Genomic DNA, 12703 nt, shown 5'->3' on the forward strand with positions numbered 1-12703 from the left:
TGCCTGTATGGACAATCGGACATCATTGTGCAAAGGGCAGAAGACAAGAGGGACTCTTAGGCAGTCTGGCACAGATCCTGAGGAATGTGTCTGGTCTCCATGACTCTACTGCTGGCTCTTTGGTGCCCTCAGGAAAAGTCCTTCCTCTTTGCATTTCGTTTATATGATAACACTTTGCATTCCTGAGTTGGCATGGAAGCAGCACGGGGGTAGGAAATGGTTTGGCACAGGGGGCAGTGGGTTTGTATGCCCATTGCGCTCCATTCCAGCACAACTGATCTACTACTCACAGCTCCTACTATATGGATACAATGTGTCTGTATTCTCCCCCCCGCCCCCATCCACTACTGCACTATACATAAGAACATAAGAAGAGCCTGCTGGGTCAGGCCAGTGGCCCATCTAGTCCAGCATCCTGTTCTCACAGTGGCCAACCAGATGCCTGGGGGAAGCCTGCAAGCAGGACCAGAGTACAAGAACACTCTCCCCTCCTGAGGCTGCCGGCAACTGGTTTTCAGAAGCATGCTGCCTCTGACTAGGGTGGCAGAGCACAGCCATCATGGAGTGGGAATTTGGTATCAGACATCAACAATCTTATTTTGAGATTCTCATTTTTTTCTGTTTTAAGTTTCTTGTCCACAAGTCCGTAGACAGCAATTTGCAAACAGGTGAGCGAGAGGTGCCTGATGGATTCTCAGAGGCTAAATGGGCAGAACTGCTGGTAGTGTTCTGCACATCATTTTGGCTTCCCCCATGCCTAGCAGTAGAATACATCATGTAATGAGGAGAATACATTATGCCCCAAAGGCAAATATATGCAAAATAGTTTAATTTGTGTAGCATCCTGAAGTTGGATTTCTTTAGCACAGAGTTCAGGTTTTTAGAGGTGTGGCTCAGTACAGCATTCTTATGTTGTCTTGGCTCAAACAAAAATACATACAGCTCAGTGCTCCCATGAACCTTCCTAGAACCAGTTCTCTTTCTGCTGGTTGCATAGTGGGAGCACTTTGGGGCCTACAGGTGGCTAGTGCTCATGAAGGTTATGTTGGATGCTGTATTCATGGTCCCCCAAGTTTTTCTGCTCCATCCCTTGGTTTTTAAAGATCTTACACTGAGATGTTTCGCTCTTTTCTCTGTTCCTGATGCAGCTTGTGACTTTGAGGTGTCCTCCAAGCCTCACATCCCATTGGCGGCAGGAGCTTGGATTACAGTCACCTGAATGGGGTTTTAGTTTCTAACTTTGGCCTGAGAGGGGAAAAACTTCCCAAGATGAAAGGCACCAATTGCCATTTGCTCCATACTTCAGCATGGCATTTGCAACCTCTCTTCTGGAGTTGATCTCTATGTGCTTCTCATCTGAGTGATCCCTGAATCCGGATGTTGGGGCTGCATATGAGGAAAGAGATCCTTCTTCACCCCTTCATGGGTATTTGTGAGGTTGCTCAGTAATATGCTCACATAAGACCCAAGTCAGGGTAGTAATGGGGGAGAAATTTCGCAAAGGCAAACTGACTAAATCTGTATTTTCCAAAACAATATGCAAACTGAAATGCAATCATCCTTCAAAATTCACACTTCTCCGAATTTTGCAGTGGGTACAAAAATGCATATACTAAAGTGTGCATTCGAATGCATATATTAGTGAAATTAAAACACAACATTTTAATGCTGTAAACCGCCCAGAGAGCTTCGGCTATGGGGCAGTATATAAATGTAATAAATAAATAAATGTCAATAATTTAAATTAATTGTACTTGGGAAAATCGCACTGCAAAAATGTGTACATTAAGGAAAATTGCATACAAAATGTGTATATTAGGGAAATTCACACTAAAATGCTGATTAATTTTCATAAAGCCTTTTTAAAAAAATGATGTGGAAATATAGAAATGTATAGAACTGACCTACAGATTAGAAAAACGAGAAACCGAAATGTCCATATTCAGCCATCACTACGTCAGGACCATGTGACAGGAAGGAGAGCATTGGGTTCCACTCAGGACCAGCCTACCTTTGGACCAAAGACATATCTGGCATGGATGCCACACCTTTGCACAAACAGCTGATCATGGAAAAGTCTACTCCCTCCAAGTTCAGCTATTGTATCAATAGTATAAAATTTATCCTGAGGAAGAATGCAGATGTTCACAGTGCAAGCATTAAGCTAGTGAGACTTCCCCCATCATTTTGGGCATTCCTACACAATTTGTTTATTGTGCATTCATCCTGTTTTAGTTGCAGGGAGGTTAGACTATGCTGCATCAAAGCAAGTGTTATCCCAGACTTTCCAGTGCGTTTCCCCCTCACTTTCCTTATCACAAAAACTGATCTTTTGGGGAAGCAGGTTTGTTGTGGAGAGGCTCCCTATTAACTATAATTGCTCAACCTTAATTTGGTGGTATGTGATTGAATCCCAACAGAAAATAGCAACAGCCTGAAAGCCCCCTTTATTTCCGTATGTGGAAAAGCTTTACCAGCTAAAGGCACTAAGGCAGGGCAAAACAAACTTTGGTCATTCTATTTACTTCATGCTACAAATTTTATCTGCACATGCTCAGTTACACTCATTTCACATTATTCAAGGCTGGGACCTGGAACTGAAAACAAGTTCTTGGAGTCTACTCATACCTAGGATGGCTAAGGGGTTTTGTTGGGTTAGGCTGAGAAACAGTCCGAGACCTTATGCATTACACCACACCAACTCTTTCATTTAGTGCAAAATGCAGCGTCTCCTCTCCTGATGAGAGAAGATTAGGGTGAATGTGGACACCAATTCTCATGTATTTGCACCAACTTCTTATGATCTTCTGGGCCACACAATTCAAGGTTCTGGCTATTATCACCTAAAAGCTGCCCAGAGAGCTTCGGCTATGGGGCGGTATACAAATGCAATAAATAAATAAATAAAAACCCTATGCAGCCTGTGGTCTTTGGGAACAGCTTCACCTATACGAACGAACACTCTCTCTCTCTCTCTCTCTCTCTCTCTCTCTCTCTCTCTCTCTCTCTCTCTCTCAGATGTCAGATGTGGGTTGCAGCTTCGTCTGTTGAGCTAATTTCCTATTCTCTGGAATTCTCTTTCAGCTGAGACCTGCCTGAGCCTGTCTCTTGCTTCAAGCCATAAAGCAGGAGGTGGTGAGGAACTTTCCTCTTTAAGCAAATGTTTGAGTTGCAAGTGGACTTGTTCCTATGCTCTCTCTTCTTAAAGATTTTTGGTTAGCTTATGATGTTATCTTATTGTATTGGCTTACATAATTTTAGTGTTTATTGCCTTGGGATATATCTATATCTATCAGTCGGTAAATGCAGGGACATTGTACTCCCTTGAACAAAATTCTTAAAAATCAGACGAACTGCTGAGGTAAATGGTCAGAACAAGCACAGAAACAAAAAGCAAGGAAACCAGCGCTTTACTAAAGGTTGCATTCAGACAGCACTTTATTCCATTTCCCCAATGTTTCCTTACCTGTTAATTTTCACGTTTTATGTGATCTTTCACATGAAGTAAAAGCCACTTCTGAAAATCAACTGGAAGTTTAGCACTCATTTCCGTGTTAATTGCTTCCAGAAAAAAAATCCTTTGGCAACCCTGTTAACCTGGAAAATTGTAGGAATTTGGTGTTTTATGTCCCCTGGGGTTTTCTTGGGATCACACCACTGTCACTCAAGTAACAATATTTGTGTTGGCATTCTCTCATAAAGAAGGGTGCATGCACACAAAGGGTGGGGGGTGGCAACATGTCCAATGACATCCATTGTTGTGTCACACCACCCCCATTGGTATTAATGAAATTCAGCACAACACAGTGGTATATTGAGGGGGGGGGAACAACAGTTCCATAGCATAAGGAGTACTGCAGTGCAAAAGGAACTTTAGAAATTGGGACAGAAGTACTAGCATTACAATCAGGAAATATAATGCACAGCTGAATGCAGCCTACGCCTGGATTATACAGTATATAGCTCACTATCCAGGACAGACTTGGCCCCTGATTTGCTGCACCACAGCCAGTATGTGTATGTTTTGCCTAAGGAAGAGGCATTAGCTCCTTTCACATATCTGAAGGGCAGCCACATATACAATGGGGCAAATTTGTTTTCTGTTGCTCCCATAAGGTAGGCCCCAAATCCATGGGTTCCATTTATAAGAAAGGGGACTTTGACTAAACATTAGGAGGAGGAAGCTATTCTACAGTGGAAAGGTGTAGATTCTCCTTTGTTACATGGTTAAAGCATAATGTAGATGGCTACCTAGCAGGGATGTTGTAGCAGCTGATTTCTTACAGCAGCAGGGGGCTGGACTAAATGAGTTTTAATCCTCCTTCCAAATCTAGGATTCTGTTCTATGTGATACATAAAAAAAGAAAATGGGTTATATGCTATTAAAATGAGCCCTGTTGGTGGGCAGGGCAATTTGACGTGGGATGACCTGGGGCTAGCTATACAACTTTCGCTAAGTAGGCGCCAACACAACACTAACTGGCCTATGCTTCAGATTGCATGACTTGGTTGCTTGTTGGATGCAATGCTCAACTAAACTGGGAGCATATTGTAGATTATATAGGCTAGTAGCACATCTGTAGTGAAACTGACCCTGCTGGTATGTATTAGTTTGTTCACTGCTGGAGATGTATGGAGGGGAAAAAACAAACAAGAGCCCTCTCCCCCCAAAAAACAGGGGCTGCAGCAGTAGGGAGGGCTCTGAAAGAGGCCATAAAGGGACTCAACAAATGCAGCTGGACGCACATTGACATATATTGTGGTTCATCTCTTAAAGAAGAAGTACCAGGGCTCATATCAACCTAGAAGCCATATTCTCTCCCCGGCCTTTTGCACACGCTTAAAATCACAATCTGTTTCCCATATCAAGGATGAAAGTTGGTGTGCAGGACAGGGCTTGAATTAAATACCAGATGGGCAAAGAGGAGTCTTGGAGCAGGGAAATCTAAGACTGGGGCGAAGAGCACACTTTCTCATTTCCAAAAAAGTGTCACTACATTTTGCCCTGACCACTATGCCTGCTGCAGTGAAGATGGGATCATTCCGAGGTATCCAAACCCATTTCGCAGGGTAGACCCACTTTCCACCAACTTGCCCTGAGATGCTGGATCAGCCAGCAGGTGGTGGGAGGGGGAGTCACCCACCCAACCACCACCAAGCAGGCTTTGGTTCCGACCTTGTGGGGAGGCTCACATTACCCATTCTCCAGTGACATTAATAATGCAGGTCGGGCCGTGTCATGCTCAATAGCTTGCTGCTAATTTGCTGTTCTGTCCTTTTGTGTGCCTGCTGAACGGGACTTTAATGGATGTAATGATGAGAGGGGGAAACCTGAGAGCCGGATCCCAACCTAGCCATGCCGCCAGCTGTGTGGCTCAGGCACAGGGCGCACACACACCCTCCGTATTGCCAATAGGGCGAGCCTTAGGTTTCCACAGGATCAGGGAAATTTGATGAGACTTTGCCTCCCTCCCCCTCCTCTCACACCTTCTGATATTGCTTGTCCCAAGGGCGTCTTCTGGTCTGCCCATGTGGGCTTTCTTTCTAACAGAAACAGAAGGCCAAGTGGGAAGCCTGCATCCACATCTAGAGTACCACCACCACAGGATTCCTACTCCAGGCATATATTTCAGCCCATCAAAGAAAGAGAAGCAGGTGGTTAAACCTGTAAAGCTGGGGGGGGAGCTAACCTGTGTGGCCCTTCAGATATCGCTGAACGACAGCTCCTATAATCTCTGACCATTGGCCATAATGGCTGGTACTGATGATGGGAGTGGGAGTCTCAACAACGTCTGAAGGGCTACAGGTTCACCATCCTTCCCTGGATGTACGGCAAGGGTAGCCAACCTATGTAGTCCTCCAGATGTTGCTGAATACACCTCCCATCATCAGCCCCAGCCATTGTGGCCAATGGTCACTGCTCAGCCTCCACCACCTCACTCGCTCACCTGCCACAGCTAGGGATGGGGGAGAAATTCAACTCCGTTCGCATTTCAAGCCAAATCTATCAAATTTGCACTTTCCGGAACAATCTGAGAACCGAAACACAGCCATCCTTCAAAATTTGCATTTATTCGAATTCTGCAATGCAGTTTGCCAACCAACCAATGTTTACATAAATGCCTACATTAGGGGAAACTGAAATATACAATTGAAAATAACATACAAAATACATTATATGATGAGAAATTGCTTGCAAAAATGTGTATATTAGTCAAAACTCCCTACAAAATGTGTAGAAATGTGTAGAAAATAGAAGAAATTCACACTAAAATGCTGGGAAATTTTCATGAGGATTTAAAAAAAAGAATTTGCAAATTGCACAAAAATGTGGAGAACTGAATTTAAGACTGGAAAAGTGAGAGACTGAGCGAACCAAAACTGACAGATCTTCCCATCCATAGCCATGACTCCTGCCCCCCATGGCCCTGTACCACTGCTGCCCCCTCACTCACTCACTCACCTGCCTCACATCTGCCCCGCTTGCCCCCTTCCCTTGCTTTCCCCCACCCCTCATTCATTCATTCACCCTACCCCCTTGCTCAACTCCCTCATGCCCACCTCCCTCTCTTGCCCCATGCCCGCCCCATGCCCGCCCCATGCCCGCCCCATGCCCGCCCCATGCCCGCCCCATGCCCGCCCCATGCCCGCCCCATGCCCGCCCCATGCCCGCCCCATGCCCGCCCCATGCCCGCCCCATGCCCTCTGGCTCACCCCATGCCTCCACTCACTTGCTCACCTCCCACCCTCCTTGCTCTCCTGCCCACCTCATTCTCACCCTGCTCACTCACCCCACCCCCTTGCTCACTCATCTCATGCCCTCTGCCCCCTTCCTCCCTTGCTCACCTGCCACACCTCACTCACTCATCTGCCATGCCTGTCCTACCTGCCGCCATGAAAGGCTGTCATCACGCTGCATGATGGCAGCCTAAGAAAAATATAGATATAGGAAGACATACAAATATATCGCAGGTGTCAAAGGTCAGGCTAAAGACATGCGTCTTCAGGATATGAGAAAAACCACACAGTGGAGGTGCCACACACCTTTGTGGGGAGAAAATTCCAAAACTTAGGAGATGCCACAAAGAATGCCCTCTCCTAGGTCACCATGCTCCAAGCTTCTGAATGCTGTCCAACTACCAAGAGGTACTACTCTGTTGATCTTAACACCCAAGAGGGTCTGGAAGGAAGGAGGCCGTAAGGTGTAGAATTTTAAACACTATAATGTGTGAGGTCTTTGAACTAGGCCCAGAAATGAGCTGGCTACCGATGATGGAAGTAGTAGTCCAGCAAAATCTGGAGAGCCAAATCTTCTCGTGTTATTGCCAGTTAGTGTTACTGAAAATGCTTATTTTCAAGACATTTAAGCTTTAACTGAATTGCCCTGCCCGAAGCAAGCCATCACCTCTCAGCTTCAAAGCCTCTTCCCTTATACTCAAATTACAAGGAGGCTGGAGGTAGCCTGGTGCCTTTAGCTAGTCTTTTTAGGCTGCAGGGAGAGCTATGATTTGGTTAAATTAGTGAAAGAGCCAGTAGGTGGGGGTACTGTATTTCATTAAGGGCCCCCCTACCTTTCCCGCCGTAAATTGAATACTACTTCTACCATCCCCATCTGTAATACAGGGATTATGATACTGGTGTAATTTACAGGGATGTTGTGAGGACTACTGAGGTGTCTTTTAAAATACAAGTGCTTGGTCTTAAAAATCACAAACATGTGAAAACATACCATGTGTACTCCTCTCACAACTCAGTAACTGCAACACATACTCTCCTAACACCTGGGCCTCAGAGCCAGCAGCTATGGCCTCCATGGAGATTAAGCCCCAGGCAGCACCTTTCTTCTAGCGACAGTACAGCACAGCGGCTAGCATGTTTGTTTTGGACACGGGAAACCTAGATCACTGTTTGCATATTACGTTCCACCAGTCTCTGCAAAAAAGAATAAACGGGCACAGATCTGACATCAGAAATGGCAACAATTACAGACCAGTACAGGAACATTTCTACCTATCAGGACACTCTGTTACTGATCTTAAGGAGGCCATCCTTGAGCAAAGGAACTGCAGAAGGAAACTCCAGAAGGAAACTAGATTACAATTTATCCGAAAGTTCTATTTTATTCATTTGGATCTGAACAGAGACTATGATTTCCTGAACATCTGCAGATGTTGATTTACTCAGCAATGCTAAGACACTTGTGTTATCACCAGTTACTGTTGTTGAAAAGGGTCCCTCTGCTTATTTTCAAGACATTTAAGCTTTAACTGAATTGTCAGATGGTATTTTTTATATTTCCTTTCCTTCTAATCTCTATGTTAACAACCCTAACCTCCCCCCCCCCGCAGGTGCATATATACCTGTCAGGAGTAGGGTTGCCAGGTTCCTGGCCTGAGACTGATCCTGTATCTTTAGGAGAAGAGAAAGACAGCCAAGTGCAGGTGTTCTTGCAACCCTGTAACAAGAAAAACCACAAGGTGGAATTCTCCCTTCCACCTGCACGACTTGTAAAGATACAAAAGACCTCTTGGTTGCCAGGCCCGGCCTCCCAGAGATCTTCTGTATCTTTAAAAGTTGTGCAGGGGGAAGGGAGAATTCCACCTTGTGGTTTTTCTCACTACAGGGTTGCAAGAACGCCTGCACTTGGCTGTCTTTCTCTTCTCCTAAAGACACAGGATCAGTCTCAGGCCATGAACCTGGCAACCCTATTTACCACTACTGGGCAAGAAACAAACCATCATGCAGACAACAAGGTGCATCATCAGTGGGTTTAAGGGGATTCAGCTGAGCACATGGAACCACTGTTATTGCTTCTATGGATGTAAGGGAGTGAGGTTAAAGGTAAATGACAAGCAAATAGAAAAAGAAAAGACAGTATTGATTTCTTAAATGCAATACCATACCAACCACAACAAGATTCCTATGAGTAAGGCAGAAAACTCAGCATCCCATAACCAGTCAGGATTGCTAACCAAAAACCAAAACTAAAAAAAATCTTGGCAGCCAGTCAGTAGTTTATTATCAAAACCAGTTGGTCATTGCAGGATTTTTAAAAAATAAAATAAAATCAGTATTAGTTTCCTACATAATAAAAGTAGTGATACCTAAGTAAGCCCTGCCTAATTGCTTTAAAAATCGGATTGGAGGAGGAAAGATTTGCAACACAAACACAATTCTTTGCTTTGTTCACTCAAAAGTCCCATTAATTTATAGCACAATCCTAACCATGTCTACTCAAAAGTAAGTCCTACTGAATTCAATGGAGTGTATTCTGGGTATGTGGGATTAGCATTGCAGCTTTACTCCCATAAAAGCAAGTATTTGATTAAAGCTTCATATTGGGAAGGTTTTCAAAATGCTGCCCTCTTCAACAGCCCAGGAAAATTTAACCTTGTTTGACTCCTGCACACAAGAGAGAAAAAGACTGAAAACTATTTACTTACTCAGTTTATAAGATTTTCAAATAAGCAGGAAAAAACAAAGGTTTTCTTGATTTGCAATGAGGTCTTGCTACTGCCTGGAGGTCAACAAATCCCTTGTCAATCACACCCCTGACTTCAAGTATTGGCTATAAACCTGAAAGGGTGGGGTTAGAGAAGCTAGCTACGAGCTCATTTAGCAGACGTTGTGGGGGTGGGAGCTAACATTTTGGTGTATATCTTATGAACCAGACCACCTAGAAACTTAAGTTTTAAAAAAAATGAAAGCAGAGTGTCCAGAAATTAAGGTGATTTACCCAGAGACCCAGAGAGAACCCCAAAAATCCAGAGTCCCCAGGTGAACACAGGAGATCTGGCAACCCTACATACTACTTTTCTATAGAGGAAGCTTTTATGTAGTGAGGACAGAACAGTGGTGGCTGGTGCACATTTGGAACTGGTAGGGCAGAAGGTAGGGAGCCCAACAATAAGTAGAGCCAGAGCCTATGACAGGCAGAGCCAGGTAGTTCTAGTTCTGTCCCCATCCTCCTCCGCCCTGCTGAGTTCTACAAGGGGCAACACTGAGACTAATATAGGGTTGCCAGGTTCCTGGCCTGAGACTGATCCTGTATCTTTAGGAGAAGAGAAAGACAGCCAAGTGCAGGTGTTCTTGCAACCCTGTAACGAGAAAAACCACAAGGTGGAATTCTCCCTTCCCCCTGCATGACTTTTAAAGATACAGAAGACCTCTGGGAGGCTGGGCCTGGCAACCAAGAGATCTTCTGTATCTTTAAAAGTCGTGCAGGGGGAAGGGAGAATTCCACCTTGTGGTTTTCTCATTACAGTGTTGCAAGAACACCTGCACTTGGCTGACTTTCTCTTCTCCTAAAGATACAGGATCAGTCTCAGGCCAGGAACCTGGCAACCCTAAAGGAGGAAGAAGCTGATAGCCAAGGCTGTCCCCTGGACCGGCTGTAAGAAAGGCAGGGGCTGGCTAAGGGCAGACTTGCTTTAGTGGGGCAGTGCCCCATTTTTCCTAATGGTTCCACCTTCACTGGTGAGGAGCACTTAACACCAGGCCCTGGCATGGATACCTAGAAACAGGAGGCCTCTTTCCAACACTTTCTCAAGCAGACATTTTGAACAGCGGGGCAGGCAGCTTACCAGTTACACACATTGATTCTGTCTTCCCTCCTCCAGTAAATACATTTGGCCTTGCACCTGAGAGACCTGGGTTCAAAACACAACTCAGTCCGATAGCTGGACCTTGGGCGAGTCACACCACTGAACCTCAGGCCCAGTGGGCAACCAGAAGTAGAAAAGGACAGAGCTGCTCCACTTGAACCTGAACAGGTGTGCAGAAGAAGGAATTTTGCTGAGTGCAGCTTGTCATGCATCAGCAAGAAAAGTTACACTGGTTAAAGCTCCCTCTCTTAGGGGTATATAAGTCCTGTTCTTCTTGACAGTACTGGGGCAAATGGAGGGGAAGGAGAACAATGTAAGAAAATGTAACTTGCCCCGTGAGTCAGGGTAGACTGGTCTGCCAGTTTCAGTGCGACTTCACCTCTCTCTTCTGAAAACGGGGGCACACCACGCTAGTCAAACCCTGCCCCCTTTTTACTGTAAAACCTGGTGGGTACAGCTCAAGTGTGTTTTCTAAAAAAAATTGCTTCAAAGAGATTTTGCAACTGATCCAGTAGATCAACCCGTTCCCCTTCCAGGTGTGAGCAATGGCAATGCTCTGCTGTAGGCAGCTGGGGTCCTCATATCCTCAAACTCAGGGCCAGAAATGTAAACAGTGAGCAAATAAGACATCTCAGGATTGATCTTCCTTCCAGAATAGGCATCCACCATAGTAGCGTAATTATTATCCAGAGTACAAGCCGAAACCCATTTTAACTGCCATGGCTTCTCTCAAAGGAGCCTGGGAGCTTGTAATTGGGAGTGTGTCTCTCCACTTATATGGGCAAATGAAACAGATCTTGGCAGGCAGTGTGAAAAACAATTGCAAAGACTCTGGATCTGTTTCCTTGGGTCAAGTCAAGGTGCTGGTTTTAGGATGGCTGCATAGAAAAGAGCTCCTGCATCCTTTATGAAGCACTTGTAGAAGAGGGGATTTCAGATCTGTAGCTTATTATGCAAGCTGAATAATAATAATAATTTGTAGCTAATTATGCAAGCTGAAATCACATAACTATTAAAGGGCCGGAACCATGGTCATTCTTTCTTTCTGCATCTGGCCCACCCAAGGTTAGTTTTTAGACTTGTAGAGCTCTAAATGGGTTGGAGCCTGGCAGCTTCTGCCTGACAGGTGCCCCTCCCATCACAAAATCAAAGATTGCATCATAAGTCTACTGGCTAGCCTGTAATTTCTCAATAAGAAGAGTGCTTTCCAGGCACTTCAGCCCAGGCGGGGTGGGGTGGGGTGATGTGATTCGATTCTGGGAGAGGTGAGGCAAGATGGGAGGTGAGGGAGGATGTCTCCGGCCCTTAAGCTATTTGGCCAGGAAGAATCCATTCTCCTCCCATCTTAGAGTGAAGACGCTGGCTATAGCTTTTATGCTATGAGTCAAGCAGATGCTGCTGGTATCTACTTGACTTATAGCACTTAAGGACATGATAAGAGCCCTGCTGGAACAGGCCAAGGGCCAATCTAGTCCAGCACTCTTTTCTCACAACGGCCAACCAGATGCCTGTGGGAACCCTGAAAGCAGAAACTGAGCACAGACGCACTCTGCCCACCTCTGATTCCCAGCAACAGGTATTCGGAGCAGAGCTTGGAAAAGATACTTTTTTGAACTATGACTCCCATCAGCCCAATCCAGTGGCCATGCTGGCTGAGGCTGATGGGAGTTATAGTTCAAAAAAGTAACTTTTCCAAGCTCTGATTCAGAGGCATACTACCTCAAAGCATACACAGAACATGGCCATCGTGGCTAGAAGCCATGAACAGACTTATCCTCCATGAATTTGTTTTATCCTCTTTTAAAGCAGGGAAAGAGAACATGTGGCCCTCCACATGTTGTTAGACTACAGCTCCCATCATCCCTGGCCATTGGCCATGCTGGCTGGGCCAATGGGAATTGGAGTCCTGCAACATCCGGACGGCCACTGGTTTCCTGGTCCCGTTTTCCAGCCATCCTAGTTGGTGGCCATCACTACTCCTTGTGGGAGCAAATTCCATAGTTTTACTATGGAATTCTTGGGGGTAGAGTATGGAACAGCATGGACCTGTTTGCAAATATTGTTTATCTTGCCTAGGAGCCAGATCTTGCAACACTGCT

General features: G+C 45.3%; 1 protein-coding gene across 1 annotated transcript in view; it reads right to left on the reverse strand.

Annotated features, from left to right (window-relative positions):
* Positions 1-9531, reverse strand: part of ZNF385A (zinc finger protein 385A) — a 193634-nt gene extending 184103 nt beyond the window's left edge. Inside the window, exon 1 of the mRNA XM_061615133.1 lies at positions 9444-9531. The gene's annotated coding sequence lies outside the window, so the exon portion shown is untranslated. The remainder of the gene's footprint in view (positions 1-9443) is intronic.
* Positions 9532-12703: the final 3172 nt, after the last annotated feature.

Source organism: Rhineura floridana, chromosome 3 (genome assembly GCF_030035675.1).
Source record: "Rhineura floridana isolate rRhiFlo1 chromosome 3, rRhiFlo1.hap2, whole genome shotgun sequence".
Classification (NCBI taxonomy): Eukaryota; Metazoa; Chordata; class Lepidosauria; order Squamata; family Rhineuridae; genus Rhineura; species Rhineura floridana.